The sequence below is a fragment of the Vicugna pacos genome, chromosome 35, assembly GCF_048564905.1.
Source record: "Vicugna pacos chromosome 35, VicPac4, whole genome shotgun sequence".
NCBI lineage: Eukaryota > Metazoa > Chordata > Mammalia > Artiodactyla > Camelidae > Vicugna > Vicugna pacos.
The window spans coordinates 21602666-21630276 of record NC_133021.1 but is presented as its reverse complement, the minus strand read 5'-3'; the positions used below and the strand labels follow the sequence as shown (position 1 = coordinate 21630276).

Here is a 27611-nt window from a genome sequence, read left to right as displayed (position 1 = left end):
TTTTATCCAGCTTTTCAGAGTATCATATGAATCATTCTGCCAGCAATAGAAGGCTTTTGTTGCCTTTTTTCCTCTGCAGGAGCTGATAGTACTATCCTACTCATTATAGCTCTGCTCAAAAACTCCTGTTACTTTTTAGTTTTCTTTGAAAAGTTTCAATTAAGATCAAATTAATAGATGGATGCTTTTAATACTCTGGGTATGTGTGTGTATGGCAGGGGATGGGGGGGTGGAGGTCCTAGAACATATGTTTCACTGCTCTTACTGCTTCTGTGACACATCTGTTCCCAAATCATTCTACTTGCCTTCACTTTTCTTGATTCAAAATCTGAAGTTAATTCAGGTGAGTTTCTTGCTTAGGTTTGTAATGGAGAAAGCATTTTTCTTCATTCAAAATGCTCTCAGCAGATTCTGCTCTTCAGGACTACTATTTTTCATGTACAAAATGTGACAATTCTCTCACTCAAGTTAAAGTATTCCTCTTGCCTTATCTCTTTACAGACAAGATTCATCTACAGGTATTTCTACTGATCTGTTTGGACTAATGTTCTGTGTTTCTTAGTTCTCTGTCTAGATTTTTAGAGAAGAATGATTTTATTACAACAGTACATTATCAAAATGGCCTATATCCAAATTCAAATAACTACCCACTTGAGTTGTCACATGATCAGGAAGGACAAAGACCTTGTTACTCTGCCCCAGGCACTATTTTGAATATATCCAACAACCATCAATTAAATTTCCCAAAGGAAGAAACAAAAAGCAGTTTTATTTTATTTGGGGTTGTGTGTGTGTGTGTGTGTGTGTTTGCTAAATCAAAACTGAGTGAAAGAAGAGTCCAGTAAATATAACAGGAAGCAGGTGAATTCTGCCCCAAGTACAGTAATAGAAATATCCAGATTTTAATCAGCAGAATTCACACTGATCAGTGTTATTACAGTGCATGCTAATTAAATATACCATGCCTTGACACCTAAAATAAAGTGTTACCAAATTCAACCTCAAGCAAAAGGGATCTAATTCCTTTGAAAGCTACAGTTTGCACCAAAATTCACTCAATAAGAAACGTGTTGTTAGAATGCTGTTTTCCCACAACATACTATAAATAGAAACAGGTCTAGGAAAGCAGTGAGACTACTAAGAACACTAAATAATGATGTTCTAGCCACAAAACAATTTTCTCTTAAAGGAAGTAATTGTAATATACAATATGTTTATAATAACTTGCCCTAAAAAGATCAATGGTCTGGAAGTCAGGATACCTGGGTCCCTATTTAAGCTCTGACAACAATTAGGAGTATGACCTTGGACAAATCACATAACCTATCTAGGCATCATTTTCTCTACATGTAAAATGACAGAACTGAGCAAAATGATCTAGTTTTCCTTCTGGGTACAAGTTATATAAATTTTTTCATTGTGTACTTTCTTTCTCAATAGAAGGGGGCTATAGAAATGAAAGTCACTATCATGTCCATTCTTTGGTGCCATGTCTGGGTTGGGGCAATGAGAGATGGTAAGGAGGCCTGGCAGCATTCAAGTATCAAACATCCACCTCTCCATTTTCCCTTTGAAAATGTCTCTGGTTTCTCTTTCAGGCAACATATGAAGGAAAAGTGTTGAAAAGACTGCTATTGGTATGAAAGTCATTTGTCTCTTCTGCTCCTATAGTTGTTAATGAGGAGCTAAGGTAGAGAACAAGAGACTGTTTCAAGAATTCAGTGGGAGGAGGTCTATAAAAGGAAAAGGATTACTACTTAATAAAGCAATGGTTCTCAATGTTTAGTGTATATTGGAATACCCTGAGGTTCCTATTAAGTCAGGAATTGGGTCAGTTTGAGAAGAACCTCAAAAATCTGTGTTTTTGACAAACAACTCTGAAGATTTTGATGGAGGCAGTCCTGGACTATATTTTGAAAACACACTTCTCAACAAAGCCCAAATTATAAAATTTGTTATGAAACTGTGGAACAGGTCCTACAGAACTTAACTTTATGGAAACTTTTTAAATGTGATTTAAACAAAATCCAAGCACATAATGCTTTAATATTAAGAGGCAATAAGCAGGATTCTAGAACTAAAAATGTTATTAAATTAGCATAATTTAATATAATTTTTCCTAAACAGATGGTCCCTAACCACTTTTTTGAACAAGAATAACTTTTCTATAATTCTAGCAACATTGTTTTCCCAATAATTTAATTCCTTTTTCTTTGTCACCATAACTCAGCTTTTATATAGCTTCAATTCCCAGCACACACAAAAGTCAGAATTTAGGAAATGGAAGATGAAGTATCTATATTTACAATCAGGAATTTACTTAATTGATTATACTACATCAAAAACAAAATAAAGGTTTAGTTCATTTCCATAACGCTGGGTAGAGTTATAATACTTCATAATATCTCTTCAATGTCCATCTAAATAGTTACATGGCTTTGATGGTTTGGTAGCATGAAGCAAAATTAAGTTTTTTAAAACACCTGCATTAATGGGCTTTAAAAGAGTGGGTCACTTTTTGACCTCAGAAACACATACTCATCTACCTTGGAGTTTGATAATTTGCTTCTCAGCTGTCACCAGTTTCCTTATGCTGGTCTATATGTAGTGAACGCTGTGGAGTAAGTTGTTTTACACATCAGACACAATTCCTATGCTGTTAAGTAATGCGTATCTATTGGAGATGCATATTAGTTAATCGTCACATAAAATTATCTCCTCAGTAAAGCTCTTCTATGCTCCCTTTATATCATTACTATTTCTTCAAATAGTAATAAATAGCTTATTTTAGAAGCCAGCCTATTTTATCATCCACATGTTATATAGGATGTGGTGGGACCACATGAAGTGTGTGCATGTATATGTTTTCTGAAGACATGAGGAAAGTAAATATCTACTAAAGAAAAAAAGTTTTAGGAAGAGTTCAGCAATGCAATCAAAACAATCGTAGACATCTGTGTTTTATAAATAACTTTAATAAAAAATGCTGACTTCAAAGGCAGAATAATACATGGGCTAGGTGGAGACAAAAGCATCCCAACTGTAAAAGATCCATCACAGAGGAAGTGGTGCACTACCAACTTGCCTCTTTTTCTAAACCACATATACCAGAGAAACATCATGTTGAGTAAAAACCATTTTCTTCAATGCATAAAGAAGGTACAGAAGAAGTGAACTGGGAAGCACTTCTCTTTAATTAGCTACAGTCCATAATAGGCCTGCCTGGCTAGACTTCCTGAAGTACTTTAGTCATAGTAGGTAGGAATTAACTCATCTTTTTAATCCCCAAAATATGCTTACAGTAAAGGGAGTGCTATTTTCTACACATGATGGAAATCTTTACATTGGTACAAAAGAGTTAAGATATTAATTCCCTTAAGAAAGTCCTTGAATATTCTCAGGACAGATTTTCAACTGCAGGTAAAATAAACTGCTTCTCTCTGTCAAATAAACTGCTTCTCTCTGTGTGCAAGTGAGAAGAATCTAGGTAAGACTGTGTAATCTACTAAGTCATTCCCCTTTAGGTTAAGTAGTATTGCTAGTGACAATAAGGGTGCCAGAACTGGAAGTGTGACTGAAACAGTGCCTGGTGAGCACATCCCACAAAGCAAACTAGAAAGGATAGGGAAGAACATAGGTGATAAAGCAGGGTGCATCTCCAGGAACTGGAAAACAATACAGCGCTTATAAGCAGTGAAATTTTAAAATAACCTTGGAATCAGAATATCTGAATTCCAGTCCCAGCTATGACATGTTGTGTGACTTTGGATAAGACATGCCCTTCTTGTCTTACAGAGTCCTTCAGCTCTTAGGTTCTAGAATCCCATGAAATTATGATGTTGACATCTGCATGGATATACCTATAATTCTAGGAGCTCAGCCTTGGTTCATAAAATTTTAAGTCTAGTACATCCCCAGATAACCTTCCTCTTGTGTTGTAATTTGAAGGAACATTTGCTGTTCTATTTCTTTGCCTCACAAGCAGCCAGCATTTTTCCTCCAAATAAGGCTTCCCCTCCTCATCTAATCCCTGATCACTGTGTTTATCCTAGTGTATTTTGACTGTTTCTATTTCCATTCCATTTTGTACAGGAGGACCAACTTCTGTCTTGATGAATGAATCTCCTGAGAGAAGTAATCCATTTTTATAAACATTCTAGTAAGGTAATTTCCACTCAAAATAGAAAGCTGACATTTGTACATATTCCTGTCTACATTTATAAATTGACTTGAGCATGAGAGCACGTAAATAAGAGATGGGATCTTGAGATAGGATAAAGAAAAAAGGGCTAGAGAGAGGAGAGCAAAGGAGCAAAAGAAAGCAAAGGAGAGGAAATAGAAAATAGGAGAAATAACAAAATAAATCATCTGTCAGAGCAGTGAGACATTATGCCATCTGTATTATCTGAATAAGCACCAAATCAAAATTTTTCCTGGTTAAGAAAATTTGACAAGAGAATAAAAAAATAACAAATAAGCAAACAACATGTTACTAAATATAATACTTCATAAGTTTTGCAAGAATTCAGAAAACTCAAGCCTAAATAATTTTAACTGTCAATACCACTAAGTTACATTATGACTGGGCTAAGAGGCTACATTATTCTGTAGTTCAGAAATGTTTCTCTGCCCTCTGAGTATCTGATGCCTTCATTCATCACTGTTCATCTGGATTTCAGACAGCTACCCTCTGAGTTCTTTGATGACTAGAAGTATGTGAGCTGGTTTGAGATGACCTAGGAGGCATTCATTACCCCCAAAAAACAACTAGGGGCACTACTGGGCATTTTCAGTCACAGTGAAACTTATTTCAATAGTGTAATATCATGTCTCTCACTTACCTATTTTTTAGAATAGAACTTGGTAGAGAAAGCATTCAAGAGCCCTTGGTTTCTGCAGCCACACTATAAAGCCTTACCTTCACCTGCCACCTAACAAATGTGTGATCAGGGTGGATGAACCAGAGTATGCTTACCATCACTTCAAGGTACACTGCTTAAAACAGACAACTCTCTGAAAACGGGGCTGTATGTAAATAAGATGTCTTCCTATAATATCATTTCTTTCATTCCTTCAATGTTTAAGTCACTGTTAAGCTAAGCATTGTGCTAAGAATCAAAGATAAAATTAGGAGCAGAACAGACACATGGAGCTTAGAGTTTAATGAAAGAAACAGACACAAGTAAAATCATCACATAAATAAAGATGCAATTTAAAATTATTAGAAAACTATGAAGAAAGATTTGCCATGACAGCAAATAACAGAAAAAGACAAATCTAGCCTGAAGTCAGAAGCTTCTCTAAGGAGATGCTGTTTCAGCAGACTACTGAAGGAGAGAATGAACTAAATAGATAAACTAGATACAAATGGGAGAAAGATATCCAAGCAGAGTTAAGTATCCTGAGCTATGAGACAGCATGGAAATTTGGAGTCGTGAAAAGAAAGCCCAGCCATTGTCAATGGGCCAAGAGTAAGAGCAATGAGATGAAGATAAAGAAGTGATCAGGGCCGGAGTATGCAGGAAATTATAGGCCATGATAAGGATTTTGGACTTCATCCTAAAAGCAGTGACAGCATCAGAACTAAGCAGGGGAATGGCATATCAGTTTCTTCATTCTCTTAACTATAGTGAAGAGAGGACAACAATGGATTGAAGAGATCTATTAGAAAGCTAGAGTTCTGGGTAATTTTGAATTACATCATTGCTGGGTAGTTGTTAAGTATACAAAAATATTTATGAAGTAAAATCAACAGGAGTTGGATAAGTTGATGAGGAAGAGGGAAATGTAAAGGAAGGCTTGTAGATTTCTGGCTTGTGCAAGTTGGTAGATGGTGGTGTCATTCATTACATAGGGGGAATGGAAGAGGACCAGATTGGAGCATTTATCTTATAACTGGATGTTTGTACCTTTGGACCAACCATCTTCAATTTGCCCTCTCCTTCTCTAGCCTCTGGTAACCACAATGTGATCTCTTTTTCTATGAGTTTGGATTTTGTCTTTTTTTTTTTCAGGTTCCATATACAAGTGAGATCATATGGTATTTGTCTTTGTCTGACTTGTTTCATTTAGCATAATGTACTCAAGGTCCACCTATGTTGTCTCAAATGGTAGGATATCCCCATTTTTATGGCTAAGTAATATTCCATTGTGTGTATATATGGATATATGTGTATGTGTATGTGTACAAACACACACACACCACATTGTCTTTATCCAGTCATCTGTCAATGAACACTTAGGTTGTTTCCTTGTAAATTCCATTGCTATGAACATGGAGAGGGATGTAGATATCTCTTTGACACAGTGTTTTTCTTTCCTTTGGCTATATTACCAGAAGTGGAATTGCTGGATCATATGGTAGTTCTATTTTTTTCTATCTACATATTTTTTTATTGAAGTATAGTCAGTTTACAATGTAGTGTCAATTTCTGGTGTACAGCACAGTGTTTCAGTCATATGTGAACATACATATATTCATTTTCATATCTATTTTTAATTTTTTGAGGCTCTTCCATACTATTTTTCCATTGTGGCTTTATCACTTTAGAATCCCACCAACAGAACACAATGATTCCCTTTTTTCCACATCCTCACCAGCATTTAACTCTTGTCTTTTTGATGATGGTCATTCTGACAGGTAATGAGGTAATATCTCATTGGATTTTGATTTGCATTTCCCTAACAATCAGTGATGTTGAGCATCTTTTCATGTACCTGTTGGCCATTCATATTCATATATCTTCATTGAAAAAATGTCTTTTCAGGTCCTTTGTCCATTTTTAATTTGAATTATTTTTTTCTTTGCTATTGAGTTGTATGAGTTCTTTATATATCTGGGATATTAACCCCTTATCAGATGCAAATATTTTTCCCATTCCATAGGTTGTCTTTTCACTTTCTTGATTGTTCATATGGTTTTAAACAGCAATTTTCCCCTTTTACCCTAAGTGTGTAACCATGAGCAAATTAATTAACCTTTATAAAGCTATGGTGGAGTATACCTAAAGTATCTTATTTTACACCTTGATAAATATATGTTTAAAATCTAAAATGATCAGAATCTAACTTTATGTTCCCCCATTTTCCTGCATGAACCATCTGCTCTATTCAAACTAAAATTAATCCCTCAATAAATTAACTAATATTATTAAATATCAGAAATTCATTGATTCATTCAAAAAAATAAGCTGTCAATGTACTAGGTCTTAGGTCAGGGTATTGAAATGTTAAAGTATATACAGAAAGTAATATGATCTTCATTTTATAGGTGAAGAAAATGAGATAAGAACTTTTCATTAAAGTCACAAGTATTTGCTTAAACAAGTTACTTGCAAAAAGCCAAACCCAGGTTTCTTGGCTCCCATCTACAAATCATTAAAACTAAATAACAAAAGGACATATGCATCACCTTAAATTACTTAGAAAGTTCCTAACATAGCTCACAGATTTTTCTAAATTATAAGTTTATTTGAAAATAACTTACTGAATATCAATGATATTTTATGGACCTTATTTGAGCCTCATTGTCAAGGCAAAGACTGATAACATTGTAATACCTCATGACTAACCTACTCCTCTATATCCTACCCTAGTTTTGCCTCCATTTCCATGTGAACTAAATCTGCACACAAAAATAGAAGCTATTTTGGTGACATTCTAGAAGGAAGGACAAACTGGAAGAAAAAGGTTCCACCTAGAAGATACCTTTAGGTGACTTGCTGTCTGCATTTTATTTTTTAAATGCCTTTCATTGGGAATACTAATTCACAGCTTTTTGAGGCAGGGTCAACTTACTTGAGATATAATTCACATATAAAAATTCACCAATTTTAAGTATATAATTCAATGAGTCTTAACAAATATAAATTTGTAAGTTCTTAGGGCCATAGATTTCATTTATGAATCTGATCTAATCTATGAAGACTCTCCCTTGAAAAATGCACATACACCTAATATGTTACATAAAATTGCAAAGACTTCACAGGTATCCTAAAGCTTATCCATGCATCCTCATAGATGGACCCTAGGTTAAAAAACATTGATCAAGAAATAGTAAAGTACCTAAAAGGAATTATAGTCAAGTAAACATTCTTTTCATGTTGAACACTTTCTTCTTTATCCTATTCATAACATAAAGAGTATTCTCTTATCTCACTTGATCTCTAACATATATTCAGAAAATTGTTGTGTGTAATACTGAAATGTAGATCAGATTACATATAAAAGATATACTCCACTTCAAGATACTGCTTGCAAAAAACATACTTATGCTTTGGTTTTTGTCTCACAAATACAAACAAACAAACAAAAAACCACTGCATTTAAGTATAATTTATTTCAACAAGATACACTGAGAGGTTGATAAATACCAAACCAAAGCAAAAGAAAAGCATCCTTATCTTGGGTAAATGCACCATTTTGGTTAGGCTTCTTGAAATATTAAAAATAGGTCACAGAGCCAGTTCTATTTTCAAGCAAGCATGAAACCCATAGATAGCACTGGAAACTGGGAAAGGTACTCTTTAGATATCATTGTGACAAGTTTTAAGAACATCATCTTGGCATATGAAGGATCTGTCTAATACTATCAGCAAATGTAACCCAAATGAAGAAACACTATGATACCAGCATAGCAAATAGTGTCAAAGTCTTCAGTGCCCTTTGTTTGTTTTTTTTTTCTGCTGTGTAACAAACCACCCCAAAGCTTAGAGGCTTAAAACAAGAGAGCTGTGTTCTCTCTCACAGTTGTGTGCATGGATTCAGGTCAGCTGGGCATCTCATGCTTAAGTTATGCACTTGCAATCAGATGACAGCTGAGCCTGGAGTCATATGAAGGCTGGTCTGGACACCTAAGATGGTTCTACACTCATGTGTCTGGTGCTTCAGGTGGGATGGATGCAATAGCCATGAACTAGCCAAATGAATATATGCATATAATATACATAACTATAAACATGTGTACATATATAGATATCTTTCCACGTGACCTCTTCAAGTGCCTCATCTGAGTAACCTTGCAGCATGGAAATCTAAAGGTTAATTGGACTTCTTACATAGCAGGTGGCTTACCCCAGAATAAGCTTTCCAAGAAATCAGGGCAAAAGTTGCAGGGCTTTTTATGACCTGTCTTCAGAATATGTGCAGCATCAGTCTGGTTACAAATAGCCAGCTCAGATTCAATGTGTAGAAGACAGAGAAGGGCATAAATACCAAGAGGAGTGATTCACTGGAAAGGCAGGGTCTTTGGAACCTAGTTGCCACATAACTAGTTTGTGAAATAAGAGCCATAGGTCAAAAATACCTGAGATATGACAATTAGGAATGGCTTTCTTAAAAACAAACCTGTGATATATCCAACAAGGTGAAAATTCAGGTCTCCAAATACCAAAAGATAGCATTAACCAACAGGCCACATTTTATAAAATTTATTGTGCCATGTATTGGACCTTATAGCCACTTCTAGGCACATACGATCATCGCAGCAGCAGAATTTTTGAAAAATAGTAATAAGCAGCATCTTTAAACAGGAAATGAAATTATAATAGCTTTTTTTTTAAAGAAACTAAGCCTATTAACAAAATAAAATGTCAGAAAATTTATTTCACAATCTGGAAATAAAAGCTTTCCTTTCAGGTTTCCTTTATCCATGCTTATTTTATCCTGATACTCAAATGCAAAATACTTAAAAGTTACTCCAAATGTCTCAGATTCCAAAGTGCATTGCAATCATTAATTAGTTATTCCACACAACATTCCCTGGAGGAAAATAATGATAATTATCCATTATTATGGAAAGCAGTAGCAGGCTTCTAAAGACCAGCTCGCCTAAGCGCATACCCAAAGAATGTGGCTTTTCTCTAAAGCTTTCCAGATCTCACCTCTCACCATTAAATCCTAAGAAGTCTGCCTTTCCTGGTTGGGAAGATATCTTTTATCTTGAAGACACTAAAATTAATGTGTTAAACTAATCATTTGCTAATATTGTAACTAGATCACTATTTACTTAGTCCCAAGCCCTAATAGATAAATAAGAAAGCTCCAACTTGTTTGACTTGCAGGAAATGTCATCATTATTTCTCCAGAAGAAATAATTATAAATTTATAATTGTGTCACATTTTTGGATGTGCTAGTATTACATTAAAGACAGCCATAAAACATACCATTCTAATAGCATGCGATGATCAATTAACATACTCTGACCTAGAACAAAGTATGGTGACCACCCTACCTGTCTGTTTTGCTACCACTGGCCTCACTGCTCCTGTCATTTACCATCTCCTTTTTTATTATTAGCTCCAAAGGAGAAAGGGCTGTGGCAGTCTTAATGGTTAAAAGCCCAGATCATCTTACAAACAAAACAGAATGCTTTTCTGAGCAAATCTGCATTATTCAAAAAGATAACTGACTCTGCCATGTTAATTGACTCTAATTTATTCCATGGAAATTACTTCATTTTCTGTGCTAAGCTATTCATAATCCAAGCATATCACATACTGATTTGCTGAGACTATGAAACTAGTCTATCAGAATTAATTAGCAAATTAAGAGACTGCACTAAAAATTTCTCAGCAGAGGAAAACAAGATTGCATAGTGTGAAAGACGTAAAAAGAGAATATAGAATATTGCAAAGAAAAGTAAAACAAGTTGAACGTTTTCCTATTCAGTTGACCACAGATAGAGTAGATTTAGTTACACAGAAAGCATATCAGTTTGAAGAAGGGGGTCAGGAGGATTAGAAAGTTAGTGTTTTATGTACATGTGGTCACCTGGCCTCTGAAAGAAACTATTTGGCTGAGGAAAGTGAAAAGACAGGTGAACAGGAATAGACATGAATCAAAATGGGCAGCTAGAGTATAAGGAGTTGTTCTGAACCTTGGCTGCACAATGGAATCCTGTGGGACCTTTAAAAATTACTGATGTCTCAGAGATTTTAATTTATCTGGAGTGTGGCCTGATCATCAGGAGTTTTAAAAGCTTCTCAGGTGGTTTCAATGTGCAGCAAACTTTGAGAAGGACTGATGTAAATGTTAGTCATGGTGAGGTGGGACAGAGTTCAGGACAGGAGGCTGTCATTATGTGTAAAGTCTAAGGGGAAATACTGGTTTTGGCAACACAGCAGAAAAGGTTTTCACCCCCATGTGGTATAGCACAACTAAAATGCTAGATAAAATATTTTAAAACATTTTTTTCTGATGTATTTTCCAGCTGACAAGAAATTAAGATAACTTCTCAAAGGTCAAAATGAAAAGAAAGCACAAATCCTCAGATGTCAATAGCATGGGAAGTGGCAGCGGCTTTGAAGTCTATGGCAATTCTTGCTAACCTGGACCCTGAGTTTTAATCAGCTACATGTGGAGAACAGACGACCAAGCCAAAGTCCCTTTAGAGTGAATGGGCAGATTAGAGATGCCCCCTTAAACCTGATGCCTTTGAAGGGTGACATCCTCAGAATGTGAAAGGAGGGATGGGTGGACAAAAACAAAGACAAAAACAACAACAAAAAAACTGTCCTACTGAAAGAATAATACAAGTCATTCTTAGCCTTAACTCTGGATTCTTTGGAAGAAAGGGAAGAAGTCTGTCCTATGTAGGAATTCATATCAACTGTGTGGCCTACAAATTCTCAGGCCAAAAATTTAGTTGAAGCTGTCCTAAGACAGTGGTGACCATACTAGCATAAGCAGGCACAATTCTTCTCTGAAAGAACACGTTTTGATCCAGACCTAGAAGAATGTGCACATGATGCTCTGAGAAATAGGACCTTGTAGTACGTGGAAAAAATAGGCCTCTCTGAAAGAGAGTCATAAGGGAAAAAAAGGAAAAGAATAAAAAAAAAACTGTAATTATCCGGTATTGAGGGGAAAACAAAGTAAATTCCTTGACCTAATAAAATATACGTTCCAAACAAACAAAATTCTATCACGAATATCATACACAGTTAAATCATTTTTTAAAAAGCAGGGAAAATACAAGGATTCCTATTCTCATAACTTCTATTCAACATTGTACTGGAGACTAGAGTCAATGGAATAAAATAAGATAGATAAAAAGCATGAGGAGTGGAAAAGAAGAAAGGAAACTGTCATTGTACATAGACAATAAACCTCAAAGAAAAATATTATAGTTATTAATAGAGTTTAGCCAGGTAGATGTAAATAAGGTCAGCATATAAATTTTTCCTGAGTTTTACACAATATTTAGAGAGATACCATTTACCATAGTAACACAAAAATAAGGTAGCTAGGGATAAATCTAAAAAGTGATGTGCGAGGCCTTAGAGAATATTATAAACATTAGTTTAAGACATTAAAAATGACCCAAATTAAAAGAGAGATATACTGTGCTCAAAAACAGGAATACAATATTCTAATCTCAGTTCTCCCAAAGTGGTTATAATACAGTTCAATCAAATACTAAGTGGAGTTTTTGTAGAACTTGACAAGTTGATTTTTAAGATTTACGCAGAAGAGGGAAAGCCAAGAAAGGCCAAAGCACATCTAAAGGAGAATCAGAAGGGAAGAATCAGGGCTTTCCTTGTCAGATCTCAAACTTTATAATAAGGCTACAGGAATTGGGAAGTTGGATGTGAGCACAGGGACAGACAACTAAAACAATTTTTTGAAAAACACAGAGCCTAGAAACAGACTCACACATACATGGAAACATTATATAACAGAGCAGGCACTGGACATAAGTGGAAAAAGAAAGGAAAAAATTTTTTCTGAGACAGTTAGTTAGCCATATCAAGGGTTGGCAACTACAGTCCACAGGCCAAATCCAACAAGCCTCTTGCTTTTATAAATAAAGTTTTATGGGGACACAACCATGCTCATTCATTTACAGCTTGTCTTTGGCTGCTTTTGTGGTACAATGGCAAAATTAAGTATATTACAACAGGGACCATACAACCTGAGAAGCCTAAAATAGTCACTATCCTATCCTTTACAGGAAGTTTGCTGACCCTTGATTGATATTTTTAAAAAATTAGAATGAATTCCTACCTTCTACCATAACATAAATCAAGTCCGAATACATAGAGAATATAAATGGGAATGGCAAAAACTTTAAGACCCATGGAAGAAATTACAGAAAAATATTTCTATGATTATGGGGTAAGGAAGGATTTGTTTTAAAAGATGTAAAAAGCAAAAATCATAAAGAGTTTTTTAAAAAACTAATATATTAAAATTCAGTTCCTCAAAAACACTATAAACACAACCCACAACTTGAGGTAAGATATTTAATCACAGTAAGCCACAAAAGGATTAACATACACAACATCTAATCAAATCCTACAAATCAGTAATATGAGCAACCTAAAAGACAAATAGAAAAAGGAAAACAAGACAGTCATCACACCATGAGGTAGAAACAGGAATGACCAATTAACGTAAGAATAAAAAGTTTATCTCATTAGTAGGCAGAGAGATGAAAATTGAAACCACAATGAAATGCCATTTCACATCCTCTATATAAACCAAAATTAAAGAATTAGACAATATCAAGGGCCGTGGATGTGGCAGAACACTGGAACTCACTGGCAGTGCTGATGGGAATACAAACTGGTACATCCACTTGAAGAAACAATCCGCACTACAGATGAAGTGAAGCATGCATATAGTCTATGGCCCAGCAATTCCATTCCTTAGGGGAATTCTTGCACACATACACCAGAGATATGGCTATTGAAACCATGCTTATTGAAATGTATGCTTATTGAAATGCATGCTTATTGAAACACTGTTCTGATAGAAAAAGAAAGAAAAAACTGAAAACAACATAAATGTTCACTGACCACAGAACTGATAAATAAATTATGGTATATTCACACAGTAGCACAGTACACAAAACTGAAATTGAATAAATGAATAGAGCTGCACACATCCAATTAGAATGAATATCAAAACTTTACATGATGTAAAGTAAATATAAATTGCATTTATAAAGTATTTTTCAAAAATAAAAACTAAAAACGTTATTGTTTAGAGATACATATGTATACAGTAAAACTAATGAAACAGCAAAGAAAGGATATGTAAAAGATTTTTTAAACTCTCTAAAAAGAATTCTTTCATTGGTAGGTAGTAGCAGGAAGATGCATTTTGGGAGATAACCAAAGGAGGCACCAAACATTTAGAAACAGAATGGCATTTACATGGGTCTTGCTATTATTATTATTACTAGTATTATTAACCCTGTTGATATACTATATACAGTCACTTATATGCAGGACATATTTCATAATAAAAAAGGAAGAAAGGTAGGAAGGGAGCGAGGAAGGGAAGGAGGCCAGGAGGAGGTCAGCTAGTCCAGCAGCCATATTTAAAGGCTAAAAGTTTCAATGGACACTGATTATACTTAAGCATTCTTATTTTTAAGAAAGAAAACTTAAGATACAGGAATTACTACAGGGCTTATAATATAATTAAGTTCTATATTAATTTTTGAACACATCAATAAAAGAATACATTGAATGAGCAAATGCATGCATGCAGGATTTACATAGAGGTGATTTAATACCCTGAATGAGCAGTGTCTTACACCTAGTGTAAAAACCTACTTGAATTCTTTTATCTTAAATGTCTTAGACCTCTGAAGGTGGTCTAGGCACCAGGTGAAACTCTCCTGTAGTTAAAAGTATCTCATAGAAATCATTTCCAAGAGAATACATTATTTTTACTTCTTAATAGTATGTAGCCTTGGAATCAACTGGTGAAACCACATTTTATTCCTGTTTTGTAGAAGAAAGGCATTCACATGCCAAAGAGTCAGAACGGGTATAGCATGAGCAACAGAGAGAATTTTTCATCCTCTTCATTTTCCCTAACCCTCTTGGACAGGCGATGATGCTTGGTTCAAGGACAAGAAACCAGTATAACAAGCCTAATTGTGTAAGTAGAAACATTCATTATGTAAGTAGACATGGATATGGACTTATATAACTTGCAAACTTAGCCAAAAATTAAAGGTCTTTCAAAATAACTAGATACAAATTAATGACATAATAAGAAAGTGATTTCTATTTAATAAGCAGAATAAACAAAATAAGAATATATAAAGAGGTATCAAAAATGTTTTCAAACGTTGAGAAATTATTTTGGAAAAACTAGAAAAGGGAAAAAAGACAGCAGATGTAGTTTACTTACTCTGTTGATAAGAAGAGCAGAATCATTTCCTCCCTTATTTCTAAATTGAAAATCAGCCTTTTATGGCAGCCACATACTACCATTGGCTCACATAGAACTCAATATTAACCAAAATTTCTAAGACTTTCTCACAATTATTAAGAGGTATACTAAGCCATCTATTCACCAACCTGTACCTGAGACACTGTTTTTTCTTGTTTAGGGAAAAGAGTAATGCAGGGCTTTATATTTATCTCCGTCAAAAATTATCTTGCTAATTTCAGCTGATTGTTTTTATTGCTAGAATATTTTTGGATCTCAATTCAGTAACTGCAATACATTTACTAATGCTATTAGCTTTGTCTCATCTGCAGATTTGCTGAGCATATCTCTATGTTTAACTAGGGCATGAAACAGGACAACCAAGGATGACAATTAAAGCACACTACTTTTAAACATCAGATTCTTCATGTGGAATGCATAAAGTATACTGAACTCCAACAGATTCTTGGATGTCACCTCTAAATAAAAACACATCTTCTTTTTCTAAATATCTTCATAATATTTTCAGGGTATGATAGTAATTAAAGAAGGTGCTTAATATTTATTTTGCTGCTAAAAATAGGGTTAAAAAAAAACTAAAGTATTCATTAATTGTTTGGTAAAGACTACTGAGTAATGAATGTGAATGGTAACCACAGGCTTACTGTGGCTATGGAAGGCCATTAGTCACAGCACTATCTAATAATACACCTACAAGCACACTTTGATCTTGGACAAGGCTGAAAATAGAAACTCAGTCTGAAAAGACAAGGCATATGCAGTAGTCAGGATGCTAAGATGGCCCCTAAGATTTCCATTCCCTTTTGCACACATTCTTTATAATCCCCTGCCCCTTGAGTATCAACAGGTCTCTGAATATGTCAGATTTTATTCCCATGATTAAGTTACTTTACAGGACTAAGATGAAGGACTTTTGTGTATGTTGATCCTGAGTGAGTCAAAAGGGAGATTATCCTGGATGGGTCTGACTCAATCAGTCAAGAGTTATTCAAAACAGACTGAGATTTGAAGTAAAAGGGATTCTCCTGCCGGCTTTGGAGAAGTAAGCCTTTATGCTGTGAGAGAGCTATGTGGCTAAGACCTGAGACAATTCCTCCAAGAGCTGAGAGTGACCTCTGACTGACAGCCAGCATGAAAACAGCAACATCTACTGAGGTGGGAAGCCCCATAAAAAGACAGGCAGGACCCCCAAGCAGGGCCACTAATCTCCTGCCAGCACCATCAGGTTCCCTGGCCCAGAGGCTCTATCTCACTTTTTGCATCTGAAACAGCTTACTTAAAGCTAAAATTCTATTGGTTCCCTGAGCTCACTCCTGATTGGTTATTTCTCTCCCTCCTGATTGGCCCATTTCTACAAAGCTTGTTCTTAATTAGTCAACTTTCCTTATACCTCATTTACATATGATGTTGCAAAGTGTAAACTGGCAGCCTATAAAAGCTGGTGTAGACCTACAGATGGGGTCCAGAGCTTGGAGTGTTAACTCCTCTGGGCCCACTGGTGTAATAAACCTGAGTTCTCCAACTTTCTGAGCACTGCTTCATCTCTCGTCCGGATCCAGGTTGCTGTCACAACTGAGCTGTAACACCAAGCTATAACACTGAGCTGTAACATATTTTTTGCAACACTACAACCACAGGGGAGTAAATTCTATTAATGGTTTGAATGAGCTTGGAAGACCTCACGTTCCTGATAAGAACACAGCTCCAGCTAACACCTTAACACCTGCTGAGACCCTGGGCAGAGGGCCCACTTAGGCTGTTTCTAGACTTTTAACCAACACAATCTGTGAAGTAGCAAATTTTTGTTCTTATGAACTCAACTTTGTGGTAATGTGTTATGCAACAATACAAAATTAATACAGCATATAGGAAACAAGGCAGTCATTCTGGTCCTGTCATCCAACAAAGTGATCTGATGCACAAAGCCGAACTGAGACATATTGAAAGCTGTAAGGGATCCTGAGAGGAAAACAAAACTCAACTATCATTACTAAAATTATGTACTGGGAGCAGTATTGTGTTAGTTTTGCTCTCAGTAAAAGAGCTATTTGCAGAGAGAGACAGACAGAAAGACAGACAAGGAGAGAAGACAGAGAAAGCCTGGGGGGTGGGGAGAATGAATATGAATAATTTACATAACTGGAGAGGCTGATGAAAACAGTGTCCAGGAATAGCAGGGAGTCCAGACCCATAAAACATTTGACGTCATTATAACCTACAGCAAGAATTTCCAGGAAGTAACAGACTCAGCAGGACTATATCTAAGACTTTCTATATTGATTTCAAGGACTGAGTATTAAAGTTGAACATCCAAATTAGCTCTCTTGAAAAAGTAGATTTAGAATTTATCTGGTAGTTGGATATTTTTAAAAAAAGTAGAAAGTTAGTTTGCAAACAGCTTTAGAAATAATCAGTAATCAAACACATTACACCAATATGCTTTCAAATGCATTTTTAGTTCCAAATAATCACACACTCAACTTTTCTGTAACAAAAATACCAAGGTATTCTGATACTGGATCTTCAAAATCTGTTTCCCTTCCCATTACCCTTCTTGACATTCTTTGTTTTCTTGTACATAATGTAACACAATGATATTAGTGCAGTCAGAGTAGTGGAAGAAGAAGAATTTATTTTTGCACTTCTGAATTATTTATTATTTTATATTTTAGTGACCTCCTATAAACTCATTCCTTTATGAGCCTTTCAGAACTTTCTGATTCAGTGACTATGCTAAAATATTTAAAGAAAACTTTAACCAGCCATTTTTAAAAGTAAGCAAATAAGAATTCTTCAACAATAATACAATTTTAAACTAAAGCAGTTGTTTTTTTGTCTTGTGATAAGAGGCTTTGCTCTTCAGGATTTGCTACATCATACAGTGTTTTTATAAATACATTTTTAGATTTCATATAGGCTCATATGGTTTTGTAAATCAATTTGCTGTGTTTTACCATGCAGAAGAACACTTTTATCAAGGCATCTTTGTGAGAAATGAAATAATTAATAAGTATAGGCAGTCTTGGTTTTCTTAAATAGTATTTTACAAATACTACAAAGATCCAAAAAAAGCCCAAAGTACAAGTGGTAGCATAAACCTTAAAAAAAAAAAAATGTTCCTTAGTTCTTAGCCACAGTATTTTTTAATGATCTAAAAGTGAATGGCACATAATAGTCAAAGCTCTTGGATTCACATACATATTATCCTTCCGTTGTAAAAACAAGCTAAATGCTAATTAGTTAGACTTGAGACAACTCTTTGGAATTATCAAGAATAGAACCTTTTTTATAGTTTCTACAATTTTATCACTCTGATATATTGGTTTTATATTTACTACATTGACCAAGAGCAGTGGACAATATCCAGTTCACTGATTTTAAATTTTCTTCCAAAAGGAAAACTTTTTGTAAGTAGTTATCCCGTAAACAAATGAGAATCACTTTACACATCATTAACTGCAGAACAGGCCAGAAACTATCAATATATACACAAATACACACATAAAATGGTTTCATCATGGCTTATATGCTTACAGAGCATCATTCATTGGAAAAACTTATCAAATATTATCAATATCTTCTCTACAGTAGGTTTGTGAAAATTAACATACTTTCTATAATTATATTCTTCCTTTGTCAAAGAAGATTCTGAGTGGCATTACCCATAATTATCAAATTTCTTCCAATCTCCTTAAAGTTGAAGGTAGAATTGCAGATTTAGGATTTCCCTTATAAAAGCTTTCTGTGAATATAAGGATGATTTTTCATAGCTCTTTTAAGATCTTAGTGATATCTCCAATAAGTAGTCGGCTCAAAGACAGACCCTCTTCCCCATTATTCTAATGAAGAAATTAAATTTTAAAGTCATTATCGATTGTTGAAGAAATTATTTTGCACAAGACTAAGTTCAAGGTTCAAAGGTATTAAGGTAATAACTTGATAATATAGTTGATGCAACAACCATTTTTAAATCAATAAATAGTAGGTTGTCATATGAATGGAAAGTCACAGTCCAAATGACCTTTCCAGGAAGAAAAGAATGGCTCCAGTTAGTGCTAGAATGGTGGAAAAATCAAATCAGATCTTCTGCCATCATCTTTGTTATATATTCCCCTAAATTTTCAAGTTAGCTAAAAGGCACCACTGACCATCACCAAAGCATCTCAGGCTTATGAAGAAATGATTTCAGAACAATCAATTTAATTTGAAGACCATTCTTCAATACCTATTAACAAACATATAAGTTTCCTCATTAACTGACCAGAATGCCTATTCTGAACATATCAGCACATATTGAAAGCACTATGGAAAGTATACTGTTTGCTAAACTACCACAGCCAAAATTTCTCATTTATCAATCAGTTGCATAAAACAGTAATAATTTAACTTATAAAAATAATCTTATTTTTTGAAGAAGTCACTATTAATTACTTTATATGCCAGGTCACCTAGTATTCAGAAGTTTCTTTAATGATCATTAATTGCTTATGTGTTATTTGCTCCAAATCTGCTCCCTATCCCCACTTCCAGTGAAACTTCAAGCTCCTTAAAGGCAGGTATCATGCTTTTACCATTCTATCCCATAATGCTCAGTTCATGGTCTTTCACTGTTGAATTGAACAGTGAATATTAAAGCTTTAGTGTTCAATTTTTCAATTTTTCAACAGTCAGAAGTGCTGAGTAAAGAATTGAAAATCATTTCTGAAATTAAAACTGAGTTAAATTTTTAGAAAAATCCATTGTAGCCATTTTTTAAATCACTGTAAATGATATTTTCCCAAGGACAGAGTAGGGTAAAGGTTTTAAATGGAGCTAAAAGGACTCATTCACCATCTTTATTAAAAGACTGATCCTAAAAAAAAAGTGTCAACTTAGAGTAGATTTGTCATCAGAGGAAACAGAGCTTTGTAGTAATGTGAACCCTGCCTGCTTCTAATGGGCAAAATTGAAGCAAAACCACAACAAACTTCTATTTTAAAATAAAAGTTCATATTAGCTTTGGTGTATTTTTCAATAATAATAATGCCTAATTTAATGTCTACATAACTACTGTAAATATTTCACAATATTCATCCATATCTGATATAGTTCTTTGATGTTTTCAAGATTTAGAATTTATTTCACAATCAACATCATATCTCACTCTTCTCAGTATTCTTTAAAAATTATAAAAGTTAGGCATGCTATTTATATTTCAAATGTAATATCCAAAATCTCAGGAGAAAAGGTAGACTAGGTTCAAACTGATTAAACTACACCTCTGCCTACTCTCTAAAAAGTTCCATGACAGGGACTTAGTAAGTAAATGTTTTTAATTTATAGGCTTTTTAACAAAAGAATTTTGCCACAGTCTTGGAGATTGTCAAAGCTGTCACAAACCAAGGTTGAGAATCACAGTCTTACACCCACCCACCCCACACACACATTTGCATATACAGTGGAACTAGAAGTCAGTTTCAGTTGAAGAAAGGGTCCTATTCCAGAAATAGATCAACCGTTTCTAAGCTACTATTTATGGTTTTTAAAAATCTTTTCTGCCTCTTCTCTGAACACTCTACCTTACGCACTAATGTAAAGGAATCATCAAATCCCATGATCCTATGACTCATTCACAGGATTCACTGACAGGAGCCATGGCCTGAGTCAGTTCCACCCTTGAAGAGCTTACCTAGGATGGGCCTCTTCAGTGTGTCCCTAGGACAGGTTTTCTGGCCAACAACTACACTGATTCCCCTCTTGGACTCCTCCTTTACTTGCCCTTCAGTTGAACTGGAATTGCTTTTGAGTATCTTGGTGGACAAAGATGTTTTAAAGACATTTCCATGTTTATATACAGAAGCAACTGCAAAATTGGTAGTTGAGGGAAAGTCCAGTTCAGGAATGAGAATTCTAAAGCAATGACTGAGATAGGTAGCGTCCAAGGAGCCGATTGAATGTGCGATGTTATTTCAAAGTTTACCAAGAATTAAAGCATTAATGAATCCAAGAGACCAGAGCAGGCTCAGTAGCATTTGTGCCTGCCAAAGTAAACATACATCTCTGGTTAAGTAAACCAAAAACTGAAGAGAAAGAAGGTTAAGTACAGAAGTATTGGCTTGAAGAATAAAAAAGACCTAGGGTGCAAAGGGGTAAGGATCCGAAGATGATGACTATCTTCATTGTGAGGCGTATCAAATCTTTTCACTGGTAATTGTTATCTATGACTCTCCAACATTTACCCAGGATGGTGTTGGCATCAAGAGCACCCCTCCTTCTCAAGCCTCTCACTAGATCAGGGCTGATGACTGGGCTGTCTAGCACGCCTGAAGCTGAGCTTGAGACGTGGGATGAGAATTCAGATCTGCTTTTAGGTTTACCCTTTGGCTTCTATGAAGACAGGCTGACAGAAAACAAAGAAGCAAGCAATAGTGTGTACTTCCAGATTCCTCTGGGTTTCCACCTAACTTCCCTGATCTTGTTGGATGTCACCTTCTGCATTTTAAGATATGAATTATACCCACATAGGTATCACTTATAGAATTTAACTTCTAGCATATTTATTGTACTCCTATCTTAAGAGCTGATAGGCAGAAAAAGATCATATAAAGAAAAAGCAGCTTCTGCCCTAGGATATCTCTGTTTTTACTTGAAAAATGGGGCACAGAGTCCCAAGAAATGACTGAAGACCATATAAAGATATTCAGTGGTTACTATCTCCAAAGGCTGAGAGTAGTGATAATGATACAGTGGAGTAATCCATTGGAGCCTTTTTATTATGAGCTTAGTGGGGTTGGGGTGGGGTTATTTATTTATTTCTCAAGCCTAAATAATTAAAGAATGAAATTTCTGTGAATATGTGGTTAGGGAGGATGACTCTTACTCTAAATGGATGGGGCAAGTTTCAAATTGTTGAGATCCAGAACAGGAGAATTAGGCCTCCAAAAGCCTGGAAGCATTTACCATCCATCAAGTCTTCTCCAATGGTATTTAGCATTTCTTGTCTCTTTTCTTCCTACTTTACCTGCTAGAGTCACATAGAAACAAAGGAATAATAATTATTATGTCTCCTATATATAAACATCTATGCTAAACATAAAGGAAACTCTTAAATAACTTAATCTTACTGGAGATGGAGGATTCACAGTTTCAAACAACTGTTAAACAATTTATTGATTACTCACTTTGTGTCAAGTAACATATCCCTTGCTGGTACTGGGGACACATTAATGAACAACTAATATAGACGAACTAGAAGAGCATGATATAAAAGAGGGATTACAGACACAATTAAATAAAATCTTACATGATATGAAAATATTTTCAGTGTTAGAACTTATATTAAAGGATCTTGCTTTCGGATCAAATAATGTCTTCCAGAGCAAGTGATATTTAACCTTGAAGAATGAATAGACATCAGGTAGACAATGACACAGGATCATATGCACTAAGTTTAATTAACTCTTTGCTAGAGAACATCACATGAGGGGTAGGCAATTAGGGAAAGGCCTGCCAAAAAAGATCCATTTAAAATGGGCTTGAAAACATGCAGTAATTTACAAGCAGAATGCATGAATAAGGCTAACTGAAGTGACATAATATAGAAAACTTCCATTTTAGAGCAAAGTATAGCTTGCTTCTGTTGATCAATGAGACAATAGGTCTTGAATTTGGATTTGAAAAATGAGTAAATTTAACAAGGGTGAAATAATATTGTAGGCTGAGCGAACACAGTAAGAGCTAGAAAAAAATTTTTTTCTCTTCCCTATGGAGAATGCATCAAAAGGAGCTGAGGTAGGCTGATCAATCCCCCAGTCTTAGAGATGACATTTGACCAGATCTAGCCAATCAGAGAGGTCTTGCCTCCCCATCTGCTGTGATTGATTCAGAGATGAGCATGTGACCCAGGCTGTGCCAATGAGTGACATCCCTGGTACTTACTGATGGAGCTATGGGAAGATGCTCCTTCTGCCATGGTTGATAAGCTGGGAAAATGTTATCCTGGAAATCTAGTGGCAGTGCCAGCTATGTAATCATAGGCCTAGTACAAAATGAAAATAAAGGGCCTCCTGCTCAAAAAGCAAGAAAAAGTGCCATTAATGGTACCTAGAACACTTTTCCTTTCTTCCACAGGCTCTCCACTTGTCATGGCTTTTTTTTTTTTTTTTTTTTTTTTTTTTTTTTTTGCTATTTAATGCCATTCTGGGAAATGAAAAATAAAAATTTTAAATGATTAACAAAAAAAATTTTTTTGGACATGTGAAAGACAGTACAGCTTGAGAAGGTACTGGATGGAAAGTTACCTAAGTTAGGTAAAATCAGTGTAGATGGCCTTGAGGGCCATGAAGACATGATTGAACTTGATTTAACAGCAGTAAGAACACACTGTCTGATGTTGCTTGTCTTTTGTCTCAATTTCAGTTTTGTAAACTATGCCTGGGGCCTGTCACATGACCAGGGCTATGAATTCCAGATATGGTATGTGAATTGTTATGGCCATGAATTGAGAATCCAATGGAATAATAAGTTAGACTCTAGGCTAAATTCTGGGAGATGCAATGGGGAACAATGTGCAAACCCACTATACATATTTCTGTTTGGATGAGTCTTAAAACTGCCCACATAATATATATTTTCTGAGATTCCCTGCATATGACAGTAACTTTCTCCTAATTCATATTTCATTGATAAAAACTGTGGGGAAAGAAAGACAGAAAAGAGGAAAGAAAGAAAGAAAGGAAAAGAGAGAGAAAGAGGACATATAAGAGTTATTGACTTAAAACAAATGAAGTAATTTTTCTCCTGTGAACTGTTATAGTATTAATCTTAAGGAAAATCTAGTCTACCTCTAAAACACTTCAAATCAAATGAAGGAAAACATTATCTGAATAGAGAGAAGTGAGTGAGACCTTATGTAAACGTCAATCTTAAACTTTCTGTTAACACTGCATTCTGATAAATGTTTTTTCCCCTAGCATTAACTATCCCCATATACCCCATTCACTTATCTGTCAGCAGAGAAAAAGGAGATTAAGAATTATATGGAGAAATCTCATTCTCAATCCAGCTCTCCCCAAGGAATTCAAAATCACTCAGAAAATATTGAGGTTTCTATTTGTTGGTATAATTTAATTTTTGTTTTTAGATTTTTTTTAAAGGCTATGATTTTAATTCATGGTTATATATTTCCATGAAATTAATGGTCACCTTTTGTACTTGCCAGATTTTGAAATTTTATTTTGTTCCATCTGATGTCTTCTATCAAGCTTCTGATACTGTTTAATGAAATGAAGATTCACCAGGTCTACTGCCAATATTTGTCTACATCTGTGAATTAGATACACTAAGTGTGACCTACGTTGTTTTATGCTATCCACAGCTGCTACCTCTTCTTCACTGGTTTTCCTTGCAAATTCCACAAACTCACACAGCAACTGAGAGGTTCTTTGAATTGGTAATTTTCTTGGAAAATTGCCAAGTTTGGTTTATATAAACATTTCATTCATTCAAGCCATTCATTTATTCATTCAGCCAATATTTGTTAGATATATACTGGGGATTGGCACTCAACAATTTATTTAGTACAAAACACTTTAAAATGCCTCCAATGAGATGACTCATCTAAGGGGCCTAGGTACAGAAAAATGTTTTTGAATTGGCTAGCAACCGTCTAAGTGCCATAAGAACTCAACTGCACCAAATTCAAAATTTCTAAGTTTATTGATGTGCAACAGACCATATAACAACATAAAGCAGCAGAGGAGAGTTGTTATCTGACTCAATATTAAAATAGTAAAAATTCATCACTGAATGGTAACTGAGTTTAAAGTTACATAGAGAAACAAAAACTCCAGAAATGTCCTTAGCACCAAAAGTAGCTATAATCCAAATATTATTTTCAGAATTCATCACTTTTCCCTACCCTCTTATTGAAAGTAAGAGGAATCCATTTAAAGGAACTTCACTTAACCTCTTAACAACCAATGATAGGTTAAAAAAATGTTGAGAATGGTGCTCAAAATCAGTAATTAGTTAGGTATCTTTTTTTTTTCTTGAGAACATTTAAGATTTACTCTCAGCATCTTTCAAGTATACAATGACATATTATTAACTATAGTCACCATGCTGAATATTAAATCATTGGAGCTTATTCTTCTTATAACTGAAACTTTGTATACTTTGTCCTATATATCCCCATTTCTCCCTCCCCCCAGGTCCTGGCAACCATCACTCTATTCTCTGTTTCATAGAAACAGAGAGAATTATTTTTTTAAAGATTCCACATATAAGTGTTACCATACAGTATTTGTCTTTTTTCCTCTGGCTTATTTCACTTAACATAAAGCCCTCCAGATTCATTCATGTTGTTTCAAATGGGAGGATTTCTTTCTTTGTTATGGCTGAATAATATTCCATCATACCCATTTATCCACGAAAGAATTTTAGGTTGTTTCCATGTCTTGTCTATTTTGAATAATGCTGCAAAGAATATGGGTGTGTATATATCTATCTGAGATGCTGATTTCATTTTCTATGCATATATATCCAGATGTGAGACTGCTGGATCATGCTGTAGTTCTAATTTTGTGGAACTACTGTAATGTTTTCCATAATGGCTATACCAATTTATATTCTCATCAACAGTGCATAAGAATTCCCTTTTCTATACCTTCTCACCAACATTTGTTACCTCTTGTGTTTCTTGATAATAGCCATCCTTATAGGCATGAGGTGAAATATCTCATGGTTTTGATTTTTATTTCTCTAAACATTAGTGATGCTGAGCACCTTTTAATTTATATTTTGGTCTTCTTTGAAAAAATGTCTATTGATGTTCTGTGCCCACTTTTTAATTGGATGATTTGCTTTTTTGCTATTGAGTAGTATGAGTTCCATGTATATTTTGGATATTAAGCCCTTATGAAATATACAGTTTGCAAATATTTTCTCTCATTCCATAAGCTGCATTTTAAATTAGTTTCCTTTGCTGTGCACCAGTGCTTCAGTTTGATGTAGTTCCACTTGTTTGCTTTAGTTTTCATTGTCAGTGCTTTTGATGTCTTCTCCAAGAAATCATTGCTGAAAGCAATGCCAAGGAGATTTCCCGCTAAGTTCTGTTCTAGGAGTTTTAGGGTTTCAGGTCTTAAAATTAAGTCCTTAATCCATTTTTAGGTAATTTTTATGAGTGGTATAAGATGGAGATTCAGTTTCATTCTTTTGTCTGTAGTTGTCCAACTTTCTCAATACTATTTATTAGATACTCACCTCCTCCACTTTGTGTCTTTGACAACATTGTCAGAAATTAGTTGACCATATATGAGTGGGTTTATTTCTAGGCTTCCTGCTCCATTCCACTGGTCTACCTACGTGTACCTGTTTTTAATGACAGTACCATGCTGTTTTGATTACTATACCTTTGTAACATAGTTTTAAATTAGAAAGTGTGATGCCTCCAGCTTTGTTTTCTTTCTCAAAATTGCTTTGGCTATTCAGGGTCATTTGTGGTTCCATACAAATTTTAAAATAGTTTTTTCTATTTCTGTGAAGTGTGCCACTGAAATTTTGGTAGGAATTGCACTGAACCTGTACATTGCTTTAGGTAGTATGGATACTTTTCACAATATTAATTCTTCCAATTCAAGAACACAGGATATTTTTCCAACTATTTGTGTTTTCTTCAATTTCATTCATCATCATCTTATAGTTTTTGGTGTATAGGACTTTTACCTCTTTGGTTAAATTTATTCCTAAGTATTTTACAGGTTTTGATGCGATTGTTAATGAGATTGCTTTCTTTATCTCATTTACATTAATCTTAAACTCAACTGACTATGTGTGTTGATTTTATATCCTGAAACTTTACTGAATTTATCTATTAATTCTAATAATTATTTGGTGGAATCTTCAGGGTTTTCTGTATATAAGATCATGGCATCTGCAAAGAGAGACAATTTTACTCTTTCTGCTTTGGATGCCCTTTATTCCTTTTTCTTGCCTAACATCATTGCTAAGACTTCCAGTACTATGTTGAATAAAAGTAGCAAGAGTGAGCATTCTTGTCTTATTCCTGATCTTAGAGGAAAGGCTTTTAACTTCCATCATTGATGCTATTGATAGATGTTACAGTGATACTATTATATAATATTAATTGTGGGGTTTTCATATATGACCTTTATTATGTTGAAGTGCACTCCTTCTATACCTAAATTTGTTGAGTGTTTCTAATCATGTAAGGATGCTGAATTCTATCAATGCTTTTTCTGTATTTATTAAATAATCATAAAATTTTTAGCATTCTGTTAATGTGGTATATCACATTTATTGATTTGTATATGTTGAATCATCCTAGCATCACAGGGATAAATCCCACTTGATGATGGTGCATGATCCTATGCTCCTGAAACTAAATTCAAGAGCACAGGAATTTTTTTTGTTGAGGATT

At 34.8% G+C, this 27611-nt stretch overlaps 1 protein-coding gene and 1 long non-coding RNA gene across 2 annotated transcripts in view; one reads left to right on the top strand and one right to left on the bottom strand.

Moving 5' to 3' along the window:
- The window catches only part of LOC140691564 (uncharacterized), a 35268-nt gene extending 10676 nt beyond the window's left edge, over window positions 1-24592 (top strand). The window contains exons 2-6 of the long non-coding RNA XR_012067301.1: window positions 4093-4164; window positions 4853-4987; window positions 14748-14896; window positions 23591-23647; window positions 24393-24592. This is a non-coding gene — a long non-coding RNA (uncharacterized lncRNA). The remainder of the gene's footprint in view (window positions 1-4092; window positions 4165-4852; window positions 4988-14747; window positions 14897-23590; window positions 23648-24392) is intronic.
- The window catches only part of GPR158 (G protein-coupled receptor 158), a 298552-nt gene that overhangs the window by 226644 nt on the left and 44297 nt on the right, over window positions 1-27611 (bottom strand). The gene's annotated exons all lie outside the window — the stretch shown is intronic.